General features: G+C 40.3%; 31 non-coding genes and 5 pseudogenes across 31 annotated transcripts; all 36 read right to left on the bottom strand.

Annotated features, from left to right (window-relative positions):
- Window positions 1-102: 102 nt before the first annotated feature.
- On the bottom strand, window positions 103-221 carry LOC127111962 (5S ribosomal RNA). The gene has a single exon (XR_007798556.1). It is a non-coding gene; the product is annotated as a 5S ribosomal RNA (ribosomal RNA).
- A 161-nt stretch (window positions 222-382) lies between these two features.
- Window positions 383-501, bottom strand: LOC127111961 (5S ribosomal RNA). The gene has a single exon (XR_007798555.1). It is a non-coding gene; the product is annotated as a 5S ribosomal RNA (ribosomal RNA).
- Window positions 502-662: 161 nt separating this feature from the next.
- LOC127111960 (5S ribosomal RNA) lies at window positions 663-781 on the bottom strand. Its single transcript, XR_007798554.1, has one exon. It is a non-coding gene; the product is annotated as a 5S ribosomal RNA (ribosomal RNA).
- Window positions 782-942: 161 nt separating this feature from the next.
- LOC127111959 (5S ribosomal RNA) lies at window positions 943-1061 on the bottom strand. The gene has a single exon (XR_007798553.1). It is a non-coding gene; the product is annotated as a 5S ribosomal RNA (ribosomal RNA).
- Window positions 1062-1222: 161 nt separating this feature from the next.
- Window positions 1223-1341, bottom strand: LOC127111957 (5S ribosomal RNA). The gene has a single exon (XR_007798551.1). It is a non-coding gene; the product is annotated as a 5S ribosomal RNA (ribosomal RNA).
- Window positions 1342-1390: 49 nt separating this feature from the next.
- On the bottom strand, window positions 1391-1513 carry LOC127111500 (uncharacterized; annotated as a pseudogene).
- A 161-nt stretch (window positions 1514-1674) lies between these two features.
- On the bottom strand, window positions 1675-1793 carry LOC127111956 (5S ribosomal RNA). The gene has a single exon (XR_007798550.1). It is a non-coding gene; the product is annotated as a 5S ribosomal RNA (ribosomal RNA).
- Window positions 1794-1954: 161 nt separating this feature from the next.
- Window positions 1955-2073, bottom strand: LOC127111955 (5S ribosomal RNA). The gene has a single exon (XR_007798549.1). It is a non-coding gene; the product is annotated as a 5S ribosomal RNA (ribosomal RNA).
- Window positions 2074-2122: 49 nt separating this feature from the next.
- On the bottom strand, window positions 2123-2245 carry LOC127111498 (uncharacterized; annotated as a pseudogene).
- A 161-nt stretch (window positions 2246-2406) lies between these two features.
- On the bottom strand, window positions 2407-2525 carry LOC127111954 (5S ribosomal RNA). The gene has a single exon (XR_007798548.1). It is a non-coding gene; the product is annotated as a 5S ribosomal RNA (ribosomal RNA).
- Window positions 2526-2686: 161 nt separating this feature from the next.
- Window positions 2687-2805, bottom strand: LOC127111953 (5S ribosomal RNA). Its single transcript, XR_007798547.1, has one exon. It is a non-coding gene; the product is annotated as a 5S ribosomal RNA (ribosomal RNA).
- Window positions 2806-2966: 161 nt separating this feature from the next.
- Window positions 2967-3085, bottom strand: LOC127111950 (5S ribosomal RNA). The gene has a single exon (XR_007798545.1). It is a non-coding gene; the product is annotated as a 5S ribosomal RNA (ribosomal RNA).
- A 161-nt stretch (window positions 3086-3246) lies between these two features.
- Window positions 3247-3365, bottom strand: LOC127111949 (5S ribosomal RNA). The gene has a single exon (XR_007798544.1). It is a non-coding gene; the product is annotated as a 5S ribosomal RNA (ribosomal RNA).
- A 161-nt stretch (window positions 3366-3526) lies between these two features.
- On the bottom strand, window positions 3527-3645 carry LOC127111948 (5S ribosomal RNA). The gene has a single exon (XR_007798543.1). It is a non-coding gene; the product is annotated as a 5S ribosomal RNA (ribosomal RNA).
- Window positions 3646-3806: 161 nt separating this feature from the next.
- Window positions 3807-3925, bottom strand: LOC127111947 (5S ribosomal RNA). The gene has a single exon (XR_007798542.1). It is a non-coding gene; the product is annotated as a 5S ribosomal RNA (ribosomal RNA).
- A 161-nt stretch (window positions 3926-4086) lies between these two features.
- On the bottom strand, window positions 4087-4205 carry LOC127111945 (5S ribosomal RNA). Its single transcript, XR_007798541.1, has one exon. It is a non-coding gene; the product is annotated as a 5S ribosomal RNA (ribosomal RNA).
- A 161-nt stretch (window positions 4206-4366) lies between these two features.
- LOC127111943 (5S ribosomal RNA) lies at window positions 4367-4485 on the bottom strand. The gene has a single exon (XR_007798539.1). It is a non-coding gene; the product is annotated as a 5S ribosomal RNA (ribosomal RNA).
- Window positions 4486-4646: 161 nt separating this feature from the next.
- Window positions 4647-4765, bottom strand: LOC127111942 (5S ribosomal RNA). Its single transcript, XR_007798538.1, has one exon. It is a non-coding gene; the product is annotated as a 5S ribosomal RNA (ribosomal RNA).
- Window positions 4766-4926: 161 nt separating this feature from the next.
- Window positions 4927-5045, bottom strand: LOC127111941 (5S ribosomal RNA). The gene has a single exon (XR_007798537.1). It is a non-coding gene; the product is annotated as a 5S ribosomal RNA (ribosomal RNA).
- A 161-nt stretch (window positions 5046-5206) lies between these two features.
- On the bottom strand, window positions 5207-5325 carry LOC127111940 (5S ribosomal RNA). The gene has a single exon (XR_007798536.1). It is a non-coding gene; the product is annotated as a 5S ribosomal RNA (ribosomal RNA).
- Window positions 5326-5374: 49 nt separating this feature from the next.
- On the bottom strand, window positions 5375-5497 carry LOC127111497 (uncharacterized; annotated as a pseudogene).
- Window positions 5498-5658: 161 nt separating this feature from the next.
- On the bottom strand, window positions 5659-5777 carry LOC127111939 (5S ribosomal RNA). The gene has a single exon (XR_007798535.1). It is a non-coding gene; the product is annotated as a 5S ribosomal RNA (ribosomal RNA).
- A 161-nt stretch (window positions 5778-5938) lies between these two features.
- On the bottom strand, window positions 5939-6057 carry LOC127111938 (5S ribosomal RNA). Its single transcript, XR_007798534.1, has one exon. It is a non-coding gene; the product is annotated as a 5S ribosomal RNA (ribosomal RNA).
- Window positions 6058-6218: 161 nt separating this feature from the next.
- Window positions 6219-6337, bottom strand: LOC127111937 (5S ribosomal RNA). The gene has a single exon (XR_007798533.1). It is a non-coding gene; the product is annotated as a 5S ribosomal RNA (ribosomal RNA).
- Window positions 6338-6498: 161 nt separating this feature from the next.
- Window positions 6499-6617, bottom strand: LOC127111936 (5S ribosomal RNA). The gene has a single exon (XR_007798532.1). It is a non-coding gene; the product is annotated as a 5S ribosomal RNA (ribosomal RNA).
- Window positions 6618-6778: 161 nt separating this feature from the next.
- Window positions 6779-6897, bottom strand: LOC127111935 (5S ribosomal RNA). Its single transcript, XR_007798531.1, has one exon. It is a non-coding gene; the product is annotated as a 5S ribosomal RNA (ribosomal RNA).
- Window positions 6898-6946: 49 nt separating this feature from the next.
- On the bottom strand, window positions 6947-7069 carry LOC127111496 (uncharacterized; annotated as a pseudogene).
- A 161-nt stretch (window positions 7070-7230) lies between these two features.
- LOC127111934 (5S ribosomal RNA) lies at window positions 7231-7349 on the bottom strand. Its single transcript, XR_007798530.1, has one exon. It is a non-coding gene; the product is annotated as a 5S ribosomal RNA (ribosomal RNA).
- Window positions 7350-7510: 161 nt separating this feature from the next.
- LOC127111932 (5S ribosomal RNA) lies at window positions 7511-7629 on the bottom strand. The gene has a single exon (XR_007798528.1). It is a non-coding gene; the product is annotated as a 5S ribosomal RNA (ribosomal RNA).
- Window positions 7630-7790: 161 nt separating this feature from the next.
- Window positions 7791-7909, bottom strand: LOC127111931 (5S ribosomal RNA). The gene has a single exon (XR_007798527.1). It is a non-coding gene; the product is annotated as a 5S ribosomal RNA (ribosomal RNA).
- A 161-nt stretch (window positions 7910-8070) lies between these two features.
- Window positions 8071-8189, bottom strand: LOC127111929 (5S ribosomal RNA). The gene has a single exon (XR_007798526.1). It is a non-coding gene; the product is annotated as a 5S ribosomal RNA (ribosomal RNA).
- A 161-nt stretch (window positions 8190-8350) lies between these two features.
- Window positions 8351-8469, bottom strand: LOC127111928 (5S ribosomal RNA). Its single transcript, XR_007798525.1, has one exon. It is a non-coding gene; the product is annotated as a 5S ribosomal RNA (ribosomal RNA).
- Window positions 8470-8516: 47 nt separating this feature from the next.
- LOC127111434 (uncharacterized) lies at window positions 8517-8640 on the bottom strand (annotated as a pseudogene).
- Window positions 8641-8801: 161 nt separating this feature from the next.
- On the bottom strand, window positions 8802-8920 carry LOC127111927 (5S ribosomal RNA). Its single transcript, XR_007798524.1, has one exon. It is a non-coding gene; the product is annotated as a 5S ribosomal RNA (ribosomal RNA).
- A 161-nt stretch (window positions 8921-9081) lies between these two features.
- LOC127111926 (5S ribosomal RNA) lies at window positions 9082-9200 on the bottom strand. Its single transcript, XR_007798523.1, has one exon. It is a non-coding gene; the product is annotated as a 5S ribosomal RNA (ribosomal RNA).
- Window positions 9201-9361: 161 nt separating this feature from the next.
- Window positions 9362-9480, bottom strand: LOC127111925 (5S ribosomal RNA). Its single transcript, XR_007798522.1, has one exon. It is a non-coding gene; the product is annotated as a 5S ribosomal RNA (ribosomal RNA).
- Window positions 9481-9562: the final 82 nt, after the last annotated feature.

Here is a 9562-nt window from a genome sequence, read left to right as displayed (position 1 = left end):
AAACATAATTAACGCTGAAATGCTTGTCTTCTCCTACTTTTTCCGACTCTTTTACGCCGATTAACAGAAATAAAAAGAAGTATTTAAAAAATCGCAAAAAAAGAGGTGCAACACAAGGACTTCCCAGGAGGTCACCCATCCTAGTACTACTCTCGCCCAAGCACGCTTAACTGCGGAGTTCTGATGGGATCCGGTGCATTAGTGCTGGTATGATCGCACCTGATATCTCATGCGCTTTGATTGTATATATTTTATTTCTTTCACTTATTAACGGCAAAACAAACATAATTAACGCTGAAATGCTTGTCTTCTCCTACTTTTTCCGACTCTTTTACGCCGATTAACAGAAATAAAAAGAAGTATTTAAAAAATCGCAAAAAAAGAGGTGCAACACAAGGACTTCCCAGGAGGTCACCCATCCTAGTACTACTCTCGCCCAAGCACGCTTAACTGCGGAGTTCTGATGGGATCCGGTGCATTAGTGCTGGTATGATCGCACCTGATATCTCATGCGCTTTGATTGTATATATTTTATTTCTTTCACTTATTAACGGCAAAACAAACATAATTAACGCTGAAATGCTTGTCTTCTCCTACTTTTTCCGACTCTTTTACGCCGATTAACAGAAATAAAAAGAAGTATTTAAAAAATCGCAAAAAAAGAGGTGCAACACAAGGACTTCCCAGGAGGTCACCCATCCTAGTACTACTCTCGCCCAAGCACGCTTAACTGCGGAGTTCTGATGGGATCCGGTGCATTAGTGCTGGTATGATCGCACCTGATATCTCATGCGCTTTGATTGTATATATTTTATTTCTTTCACTTATTAACGGCAAAACAAACATAATTAACGCTGAAATGCTTGTCTTCTCCTACTTTTTCCGACTCTTTTACGCCGATTAACAGAAATAAAAAGAAGTATTTAAAAAATCGCAAAAAAAGAGGTGCAACACAAGGACTTCCCAGGAGGTCACCCATCCTAGTACTACTCTCGCCCAAGCACGCTTAACTGCGGAGTTCTGATGGGATCCGGTGCATTAGTGCTGGTATGATCGCACCTGATATCTCATGCGCTTTGATTGTATATATTTTATTTCTTTCACTTATTAACGGCAAAACAAACATAATTAACGCTGAAATGCTTGTCTTCTCCTACTTTTTCCGACTCTTTTACGCCGATTAACAGAAATAAAAAGAAGTATTTAAAAAATCGCAAAAAAAGAGGTGCAACACAAGGACTTCCCAGGAGGTCACCCATCCTAGTACTACTCTCGCCCAAGCACGCTTAACTGCGGAGTTCTGATGGGATCCGGTGCATTAGTGCTGGTATGATCGCACCTGATATCTCATGCGCTTTGATTGTATATATTTTATTTCTTTCACTTATTAACGGCAAAACAAACATAATTAACGCCCAGGAGGTCACCCATCCTAGTACTACTCTCGCCCAAGCACGCTTAACTGCGGAGTTCTGATGGGATCCGGTGCATTAGTGCTGGTATGATCGCACCTGATATCTCATGCGCTTTGATTGTATATATTTTATTTCTTTCACTTATTAACGGCAAAACAAACATAATTAACGCTGAAATGCTTGTCTTCTCCTACTTTTTCCGACTCTTTTACGCCGATTAACAGAAATAAAAAGAAGTATTTAAAAAATCGCAAAAAAAGAGGTGCAACACAAGGACTTCCCAGGAGGTCACCCATCCTAGTACTACTCTCGCCCAAGCACGCTTAACTGCGGAGTTCTGATGGGATCCGGTGCATTAGTGCTGGTATGATCGCACCTGATATCTCATGCGCTTTGATTGTATATATTTTATTTCTTTCACTTATTAACGGCAAAACAAACATAATTAACGCTGAAATGCTTGTCTTCTCCTACTTTTTCCGACTCTTTTACGCCGATTAACAGAAATAAAAAGAAGTATTTAAAAAATCGCAAAAAAAGAGGTGCAACACAAGGACTTCCCAGGAGGTCACCCATCCTAGTACTACTCTCGCCCAAGCACGCTTAACTGCGGAGTTCTGATGGGATCCGGTGCATTAGTGCTGGTATGATCGCACCTGATATCTCATGCGCTTTGATTGTATATATTTTATTTCTTTCACTTATTAACGGCAAAACAAACATAATTAACGCCCAGGAGGTCACCCATCCTAGTACTACTCTCGCCCAAGCACGCTTAACTGCGGAGTTCTGATGGGATCCGGTGCATTAGTGCTGGTATGATCGCACCTGATATCTCATGCGCTTTGATTGTATATATTTTATTTCTTTCACTTATTAACGGCAAAACAAACATAATTAACGCTGAAATGCTTGTCTTCTCCTACTTTTTCCGACTCTTTTACGCCGATTAACAGAAATAAAAAGAAGTATTTAAAAAATCGCAAAAAAAGAGGTGCAACACAAGGACTTCCCAGGAGGTCACCCATCCTAGTACTACTCTCGCCCAAGCACGCTTAACTGCGGAGTTCTGATGGGATCCGGTGCATTAGTGCTGGTATGATCGCACCTGATATCTCATGCGCTTTGATTGTATATATTTTATTTCTTTCACTTATTAACGGCAAAACAAACATAATTAACGCTGAAATGCTTGTCTTCTCCTACTTTTTCCGACTCTTTTACGCCGATTAACAGAAATAAAAAGAAGTATTTAAAAAATCGCAAAAAAAGAGGTGCAACACAAGGACTTCCCAGGAGGTCACCCATCCTAGTACTACTCTCGCCCAAGCACGCTTAACTGCGGAGTTCTGATGGGATCCGGTGCATTAGTGCTGGTATGATCGCACCTGATATCTCATGCGCTTTGATTGTATATATTTTATTTCTTTCACTTATTAACGGCAAAACAAACATAATTAACGCTGAAATGCTTGTCTTCTCCTACTTTTTCCGACTCTTTTACGCCGATTAACAGAAATAAAAAGAAGTATTTAAAAAATCGCAAAAAAAGAGGTGCAACACAAGGACTTCCCAGGAGGTCACCCATCCTAGTACTACTCTCGCCCAAGCACGCTTAACTGCGGAGTTCTGATGGGATCCGGTGCATTAGTGCTGGTATGATCGCACCTGATATCTCATGCGCTTTGATTGTATATATTTTATTTCTTTCACTTATTAACGGCAAAACAAACATAATTAACGCTGAAATGCTTGTCTTCTCCTACTTTTTCCGACTCTTTTACGCCGATTAACAGAAATAAAAAGAAGTATTTAAAAAATCGCAAAAAAAGAGGTGCAACACAAGGACTTCCCAGGAGGTCACCCATCCTAGTACTACTCTCGCCCAAGCACGCTTAACTGCGGAGTTCTGATGGGATCCGGTGCATTAGTGCTGGTATGATCGCACCTGATATCTCATGCGCTTTGATTGTATATATTTTATTTCTTTCACTTATTAACGGCAAAACAAACATAATTAACGCTGAAATGCTTGTCTTCTCCTACTTTTTCCGACTCTTTTACGCCGATTAACAGAAATAAAAAGAAGTATTTAAAAAATCGCAAAAAAAGAGGTGCAACACAAGGACTTCCCAGGAGGTCACCCATCCTAGTACTACTCTCGCCCAAGCACGCTTAACTGCGGAGTTCTGATGGGATCCGGTGCATTAGTGCTGGTATGATCGCACCTGATATCTCATGCGCTTTGATTGTATATATTTTATTTCTTTCACTTATTAACGGCAAAACAAACATAATTAACGCTGAAATGCTTGTCTTCTCCTACTTTTTCCGACTCTTTTACGCCGATTAACAGAAATAAAAAGAAGTATTTAAAAAATCGCAAAAAAAGAGGTGCAACACAAGGACTTCCCAGGAGGTCACCCATCCTAGTACTACTCTCGCCCAAGCACGCTTAACTGCGGAGTTCTGATGGGATCCGGTGCATTAGTGCTGGTATGATCGCACCTGATATCTCATGCGCTTTGATTGTATATATTTTATTTCTTTCACTTATTAACGGCAAAACAAACATAATTAACGCTGAAATGCTTGTCTTCTCCTACTTTTTCCGACTCTTTTACGCCGATTAACAGAAATAAAAAGAAGTATTTAAAAAATCGCAAAAAAAGAGGTGCAACACAAGGACTTCCCAGGAGGTCACCCATCCTAGTACTACTCTCGCCCAAGCACGCTTAACTGCGGAGTTCTGATGGGATCCGGTGCATTAGTGCTGGTATGATCGCACCTGATATCTCATGCGCTTTGATTGTATATATTTTATTTCTTTCACTTATTAACGGCAAAACAAACATAATTAACGCTGAAATGCTTGTCTTCTCCTACTTTTTCCGACTCTTTTACGCCGATTAACAGAAATAAAAAGAAGTATTTAAAAAATCGCAAAAAAAGAGGTGCAACACAAGGACTTCCCAGGAGGTCACCCATCCTAGTACTACTCTCGCCCAAGCACGCTTAACTGCGGAGTTCTGATGGGATCCGGTGCATTAGTGCTGGTATGATCGCACCTGATATCTCATGCGCTTTGATTGTATATATTTTATTTCTTTCACTTATTAACGGCAAAACAAACATAATTAACGCTGAAATGCTTGTCTTCTCCTACTTTTTCCGACTCTTTTACGCCGATTAACAGAAATAAAAAGAAGTATTTAAAAAATCGCAAAAAAAGAGGTGCAACACAAGGACTTCCCAGGAGGTCACCCATCCTAGTACTACTCTCGCCCAAGCACGCTTAACTGCGGAGTTCTGATGGGATCCGGTGCATTAGTGCTGGTATGATCGCACCTGATATCTCATGCGCTTTGATTGTATATATTTTATTTCTTTCACTTATTAACGGCAAAACAAACATAATTAACGCTGAAATGCTTGTCTTCTCCTACTTTTTCCGACTCTTTTACGCCGATTAACAGAAATAAAAAGAAGTATTTAAAAAATCGCAAAAAAAGAGGTGCAACACAAGGACTTCCCAGGAGGTCACCCATCCTAGTACTACTCTCGCCCAAGCACGCTTAACTGCGGAGTTCTGATGGGATCCGGTGCATTAGTGCTGGTATGATCGCACCTGATATCTCATGCGCTTTGATTGTATATATTTTATTTCTTTCACTTATTAACGGCAAAACAAACATAATTAACGCTGAAATGCTTGTCTTCTCCTACTTTTTCCGACTCTTTTACGCCGATTAACAGAAATAAAAAGAAGTATTTAAAAAATCGCAAAAAAAGAGGTGCAACACAAGGACTTCCCAGGAGGTCACCCATCCTAGTACTACTCTCGCCCAAGCACGCTTAACTGCGGAGTTCTGATGGGATCCGGTGCATTAGTGCTGGTATGATCGCACCTGATATCTCATGCGCTTTGATTGTATATATTTTATTTCTTTCACTTATTAACGGCAAAACAAACATAATTAACGCCCAGGAGGTCACCCATCCTAGTACTACTCTCGCCCAAGCACGCTTAACTGCGGAGTTCTGATGGGATCCGGTGCATTAGTGCTGGTATGATCGCACCTGATATCTCATGCGCTTTGATTGTATATATTTTATTTCTTTCACTTATTAACGGCAAAACAAACATAATTAACGCTGAAATGCTTGTCTTCTCCTACTTTTTCCGACTCTTTTACGCCGATTAACAGAAATAAAAAGAAGTATTTAAAAAATCGCAAAAAAAGAGGTGCAACACAAGGACTTCCCAGGAGGTCACCCATCCTAGTACTACTCTCGCCCAAGCACGCTTAACTGCGGAGTTCTGATGGGATCCGGTGCATTAGTGCTGGTATGATCGCACCTGATATCTCATGCGCTTTGATTGTATATATTTTATTTCTTTCACTTATTAACGGCAAAACAAACATAATTAACGCTGAAATGCTTGTCTTCTCCTACTTTTTCCGACTCTTTTACGCCGATTAACAGAAATAAAAAGAAGTATTTAAAAAATCGCAAAAAAAGAGGTGCAACACAAGGACTTCCCAGGAGGTCACCCATCCTAGTACTACTCTCGCCCAAGCACGCTTAACTGCGGAGTTCTGATGGGATCCGGTGCATTAGTGCTGGTATGATCGCACCTGATATCTCATGCGCTTTGATTGTATATATTTTATTTCTTTCACTTATTAACGGCAAAACAAACATAATTAACGCTGAAATGCTTGTCTTCTCCTACTTTTTCCGACTCTTTTACGCCGATTAACAGAAATAAAAAGAAGTATTTAAAAAATCGCAAAAAAAGAGGTGCAACACAAGGACTTCCCAGGAGGTCACCCATCCTAGTACTACTCTCGCCCAAGCACGCTTAACTGCGGAGTTCTGATGGGATCCGGTGCATTAGTGCTGGTATGATCGCACCTGATATCTCATGCGCTTTGATTGTATATATTTTATTTCTTTCACTTATTAACGGCAAAACAAACATAATTAACGCTGAAATGCTTGTCTTCTCCTACTTTTTCCGACTCTTTTACGCCGATTAACAGAAATAAAAAGAAGTATTTAAAAAATCGCAAAAAAAGAGGTGCAACACAAGGACTTCCCAGGAGGTCACCCATCCTAGTACTACTCTCGCCCAAGCACGCTTAACTGCGGAGTTCTGATGGGATCCGGTGCATTAGTGCTGGTATGATCGCACCTGATATCTCATGCGCTTTGATTGTATATATTTTATTTCTTTCACTTATTAACGGCAAAACAAACATAATTAACGCTGAAATGCTTGTCTTCTCCTACTTTTTCCGACTCTTTTACGCCGATTAACAGAAATAAAAAGAAGTATTTAAAAAATCGCAAAAAAAGAGGTGCAACACAAGGACTTCCCAGGAGGTCACCCATCCTAGTACTACTCTCGCCCAAGCACGCTTAACTGCGGAGTTCTGATGGGATCCGGTGCATTAGTGCTGGTATGATCGCACCTGATATCTCATGCGCTTTGATTGTATATATTTTATTTCTTTCACTTATTAACGGCAAAACAAACATAATTAACGCCCAGGAGGTCACCCATCCTAGTACTACTCTCGCCCAAGCACGCTTAACTGCGGAGTTCTGATGGGATCCGGTGCATTAGTGCTGGTATGATCGCACCTGATATCTCATGCGCTTTGATTGTATATATTTTATTTCTTTCACTTATTAACGGCAAAACAAACATAATTAACGCTGAAATGCTTGTCTTCTCCTACTTTTTCCGACTCTTTTACGCCGATTAACAGAAATAAAAAGAAGTATTTAAAAAATCGCAAAAAAAGAGGTGCAACACAAGGACTTCCCAGGAGGTCACCCATCCTAGTACTACTCTCGCCCAAGCACGCTTAACTGCGGAGTTCTGATGGGATCCGGTGCATTAGTGCTGGTATGATCGCACCTGATATCTCATGCGCTTTGATTGTATATATTTTATTTCTTTCACTTATTAACGGCAAAACAAACATAATTAACGCTGAAATGCTTGTCTTCTCCTACTTTTTCCGACTCTTTTACGCCGATTAACAGAAATAAAAAGAAGTATTTAAAAAATCGCAAAAAAAGAGGTGCAACACAAGGACTTCCCAGGAGGTCACCCATCCTAGTACTACTCTCGCCCAAGCACGCTTAACTGCGGAGTTCTGATGGGATCCGGTGCATTAGTGCTGGTATGATCGCACCTGATATCTCATGCGCTTTGATTGTATATATTTTATTTCTTTCACTTATTAACGGCAAAACAAACATAATTAACGCTGAAATGCTTGTCTTCTCCTACTTTTTCCGACTCTTTTACGCCGATTAACAGAAATAAAAAGAAGTATTTAAAAAATCGCAAAAAAAGAGGTGCAACACAAGGACTTCCCAGGAGGTCACCCATCCTAGTACTACTCTCGCCCAAGCACGCTTAACTGCGGAGTTCTGATGGGATCCGGTGCATTAGTGCTGGTATGATCGCACCTGATATCTCATGCGCTTTGATTGTATATATTTTATTTCTTTCACTTATTAACGGCAAAACAAACATAATTAACGCTGAAATGCTTGTCTTCTCCTACTTTTTCCGACTCTTTTACGCCGATTAACAGAAATAAAAAGAAGTATTTAAAAAATCGCAAAAAAAGAGGTGCAACACAAGGACTTCCCAGGAGGTCACCCATCCTAGTACTACTCTCGCCCAAGCACGCTTAACTGCGGAGTTCTGATGGGATCCGGTGCATTAGTGCTGGTATGATCGCACCTGATATCTCATGCGCTTTGATTGTATATATTTTATTTCTTTCACTTATTAACGGCAAAACAAACATAATTAACGCTGAAATGCTTGTCTTCTCCTACTTTTTCCGACTCTTTTACGCCGATTAACAGAAATAAAAAGAAGTATTTAAAAAATCGCAAAAAAAGAGGTGCAACACAAGGACTTCCCAGGAGGTCACCCATCCTAGTACTACTCTCGCCCAAGCACGCTTAACTGCGGAGTTCTGATGGGATCCGGTGCATTAGTGCTGGTATGATCGCACCTGATATCTCATGCGCTTTGATTGTATATATTTTATTTCTTTCACTTATTAACGGCAAAACAAAATAATTAACGCCCAGGAGGTCACCCATCCTAGTACTACTCTCGCCCAAGCACGCTTAACTGCGGAGTTCTGATGGGATCCGGTGCATTAGTGCTGGTATGATCGCACCTGATATCTCATGCGCTTTGATTGTATATATTTTATTTCTTTCACTTATTAACGGCAAAACAAACATAATTAACGCTGAAATGCTTGTCTTCTCCTACTTTTTCCGACTCTTTTACGCCGATTAACAGAAATAAAAAGAAGTATTTAAAAAATCGCAAAAAAAGAGGTGCAACACAAGGACTTCCCAGGAGGTCACCCATCCTAGTACTACTCTCGCCCAAGCACGCTTAACTGCGGAGTTCTGATGGGATCCGGTGCATTAGTGCTGGTATGATCGCACCTGATATCTCATGCGCTTTGATTGTATATATTTTATTTCTTTCACTTATTAACGGCAAAACAAACATAATTAACGCTGAAATGCTTGTCTTCTCCTACTTTTTCCGACTCTTTTACGCCGATTAACAGAAATAAAAAGAAGTATTTAAAAAATCGCAAAAAAAGAGGTGCAACACAAGGACTTCCCAGGAGGTCACCCATCCTAGTACTACTCTCGCCCAAGCACGCTTAACTGCGGAGTTCTGATGGGATCCGGTGCATTAGTGCTGGTATGATCGCACCTGATATCTCATGCGCTTTGATTGTATATATTTTATTTCTTTCACTTATTAACGGCAAAACAAACATAATTAACGCTGAAATGCTTGTCTTCTCCTACTTTTTCCGACTCTTTTACGCCGATTAACAGAAATAAAAAGAAGTATTTAAAAAATCGCAAAAAAAGAGGTGCAACACAAGGACTTCCCAGGAGGTCACCCATCCTAGTACTACTCTCGCCCAAGCACGCTTAACTGCGGAGTTCTGATGGGATCCGGTGCATTAGTGCTGGTATGATCGCACCTGATATCTCATGCGCTTTGATTGTATATATTTTATTTCTTTCACTTATTAACGGCAAAACAAACATAATTAACGCTGAAATGC

The sequence above is a fragment of the Lathyrus oleraceus genome, unplaced genomic scaffold (genome assembly GCF_024323335.1).
Source record: "Lathyrus oleraceus cultivar Zhongwan6 unplaced genomic scaffold, CAAS_Psat_ZW6_1.0 chrUn0005, whole genome shotgun sequence".
NCBI classification, from domain to species: domain Eukaryota; kingdom Viridiplantae; phylum Streptophyta; class Magnoliopsida; order Fabales; family Fabaceae; genus Lathyrus; species Lathyrus oleraceus.
The sequence above is the reverse complement of the archived record's forward strand: the minus strand, read 5'-3'. Positions and strand labels throughout refer to the sequence as shown.